The following is a 3,485-nucleotide window of genomic DNA, read 5'->3' as shown; positions in this document are numbered from 1 at the left end:
ACTAATGTTTCCTCTTGGCTGTTTTACTTTCGATAATATTTATTATTATTAAATACAAGCATCTGAATTAGCTCTACTTCGTTCAACAACAACAACAACAACAATAATAATGATGCAAATAATAATAATAATAACAAAACAACGATAATAATAATAACAATAATAATAATAATAATAATAATAATAATAATAATAATAATAATAATAATAATAATAATAATAATAATAATAATAATAATAATAATAAGAGGGGTAAGAACAAAACAGGTAAAGTGAAGCGTAGAGTAAGAATAATTATTTGAGGTCCAGACAAGTGTTGGAATAAGTGCTGTAAGATGACACAATAGTGAGTGATTGTGTTCACCACCAGAAGGAATTTTCGTTGAAGGGGAAACTTACACAAAACCTGACCAAGATCATATTATTTACCCATCACGTTTCTGTTTGGCTGAGGTCATATGTATGTTTTTATGTATATATATGTAACATTTCGTACGGTAGCGTGGCCGAGCGGTCTAAGGCGCTGGATTTAGGCTCCAGTCTCTCAGGAGGCGTGGGTTCGAATCCCACCGCTGCCACTTAATTTATGTTGCGACCTGTGGTGGAATGGTCAGCATGATCATCTTATAAGCGAGTGGATCCGGGTTCGATTCCTGGGCAAGGTTAAACAGCTTCTACACCTTAAAGAAATTCACGTCTAGGAGGCCATTGGGTCGGCCTTACTCGAACACGAAGGCCAACCATTATTATGAATGTGCAATCGAGACCGTTTGCCCGTAAGTGCTTTATATATCATGAATAACTTCTTGAGGCGAGGAGGAGGAGTCGCCTTTTATACCACGGTAAATAAGACGTATGAATCAGTCCAGTGAGATTATCCGGATGTGTTGGTGACGCTGGCCACTACTGCAGTGACACAGAGAGGATGACATGGGGGAGGGGGCCCTGATCACTCCTGGGGGAGGAGGGGGCCCTGATCACTCATGGGGAGGAGGGGCCCTGATCCTCCTGGGGAGAGAGGGCCCCTGATCACTCTGGGGAGGAGGGCCTGCACTCCTGGGGAGAGAGGGCCCTGATCACTCCTGGGGGAGGAGGGGCCCTGTCCTCCTCCTGGGGAGGAGGGCCCTGATCCTCCTGGGGGGAGGCCCTGATCACTCCCTGGGAGGAGGGCCTGATCACTCCACTCCTGGGGAGGAGGGGCCCTGATCCTCCTGGGGAGGAGGGGCCTGGTCACCTGGGAGGGGGCCCTGTTCCTCCTGGGGGAGGGCCTGATCATTCATGGGGGAGGGGGCCTGATCACCTGGGGGAGGGGGCCCTGTTCACTCCTGGGGGGCGGGGGCCCTGATCACTCATGGAGGAGGGGCTGATCACCCTGGGGAGGAGGGGCCTGACTCCTGGGGGAGGAGGGCCATGATCACTCCATGGCGAGGAGGCCCTGATCACTCCTGGGAGAGGGGCCTGATCATTCATGGGATAGGGCCCTTGATCACTCGTGGTGGGTAGGGGATGGATAAGCACCATGGGGTAGGAGAGTTCATAACTAACTGAGGAGAGCCAACCTCAGATATGAGAGAGAGAGAGAGAGAGAGAGAGAGAGGTCATGACTGCTGAACTTCTCGTCCTCATCAGTATTATCCTCACAGAGTTTCAGAAGCTCAGGACGGGGAGATGGTGAAGACAGGAGTGTGAGATTGTGTGAGACGGGGAGGGGAGGAGAGTTGGCTTGGTGTGGGAGAAGAGAAGGATGGGGAGGAAGGAAGGAGAGGCAAGACTTTGTAGGTAGGAAGGATAACAGAGAGGAGGAGGAGGAGAGGATGGCAGGATAGGAGTGGGGGGGATGGGGAGGGGGGTAAGTGTCCGGATAGGAGAGGGGGAAGGAATAGAGGGACAGATATGAGATAAGATGATGTTTCCCTTAATTAGTCATAAGTTAGTTAGTCATAAGTTACAGGTTCATACATAAAACAGGCCAAGAAAAAAGGCTATCAAGTTCATGTGTTAAATGCTAAGTAGTTATAACATTACACACGCATAAAGATCACGCACTTCTGTCTAATAAGGTCATCAAAGGTCAATATGTGGTTTGCAGTGTTGCCAAATTAGTTTGAATGAAAATATATTTCTGAATGAAAATTTGTTTATTTTTTTGGGGGGGGTGGGTGGGTGGGGGGGGGGGATTATGACACCAAGGTAAATTCCCGAGGATATGCATTTCTTTTTCTCGCGAGGACACAACCACATATCCTCCATCATTAACACATAACTACTTTGTAATTACTTCTCCGGGCGCAACGTTAACAACCGCTTGACTCGTTAGGTTGCAAATTGGTAATGACGAGATGCCAGTTGGTCACGAGCAGAATGACTCAACACAGCCACCTCTGGGTAAAATGAATAGAAATCCTGAATATTCCTTTGTGAGGAGAAGCAAATTCTTTACTACTGAGCTGTTGACACACTATTTTTCTATAGAATTTTTACACTCTCGTCTCACATCATGCATACACCCCCTGGTCTCCTCACCACTGTATAATATAGATGAAGGATTAAACCAGACCCTTAAGTTCATTGACCACTATATTGGGTCTATGCAGCGTAAGGCAGGTCACCGTGACTAGGTCTGTGCCGTACGGTATATTGACTGTTGTGTCGAACTCGTCGTCATGGCTCTTTACGTATCAAAGTCCTTAGGTTTATTGACCTCTGGGCTTCACGCACCTCCCACTGGCGCGTGAATCCGTTGCGTCGTAGACAAGACCCCGTGACGGTCCTGCCAGTACTGTGGGTGGGTGACTCCGGGACTCGAAATCTCACACAGGGGAGCATCCAACCAGCCCTTTGATCTAGATTATATTATGTAGCCCCCAGAAATATTACGTAACTCACTTCAAAAAGTAACATTAATAAACACCAAGAAAAACATTAGGATCTGTGGCTAGCCATTTTTGTTTACATAGTTAAATCAGTCTCACCCATAATGAAAGATGACCGAGAGATTAAACACTGACGCTAACTAAACCAAACCAAACCTAAACCAAACCTAAACCAAACCAAACCAAACCTAAACCAAACCTAAACCAAACCTAAACCAAACCAAACCAAACCAAACCAAACCAAACCTAAACCTAACCTAAACCAAACCAAACCAAACCTAACCTAAACCTTAAATAAGCTGGGGGAGACAAATAAAATCTTCACGAGGTCCCCCCAAAATGTTCCCAGTTTAAGGTAGTTTTGGTACGACATAGTCTGAGTAGTGACGCTGACGACCTCCAATGAGGGTTAATGACAGTCATCGTTCTTAATTATGTTGGGGTATTTACATTCCATTAAACGCAATGTGGGTGCTATTTTACACACACACACACACACACACACACACACACACACACACACACACACACACACACACACCTTTTATGTATTACGGTGTCTGTGTGTGATTGTGTGTGTGTGTGTGTGTGTGTGTGTGTGTGTGTGTGTGT

At 46.1% G+C, this 3,485-nt stretch overlaps 1 non-coding gene across 1 annotated transcript; it reads left to right on the top strand.

The window, feature by feature from the left end:
- Positions 1-496: 496 nt before the first annotated feature.
- On the top strand, positions 497-578 carry Trnal-uag. Its single transcript has one exon. It is a non-coding gene; the product is annotated as a tRNA-Leu (tRNA).
- Positions 579-3,485: the final 2,907 nt, after the last annotated feature.

Source organism: Homarus americanus, unplaced genomic scaffold, assembly GCF_018991925.1.
Source record: "Homarus americanus isolate GMGI-L3 unplaced genomic scaffold, GMGI_Hamer_2.0 scaffold16430, whole genome shotgun sequence".
Classification (NCBI taxonomy): domain Eukaryota; kingdom Metazoa; phylum Arthropoda; class Malacostraca; order Decapoda; family Nephropidae; genus Homarus; species Homarus americanus.
Note: the sequence above shows the minus strand (reverse complement) of the source record. Positions and strands in the feature narration are given on the sequence as shown.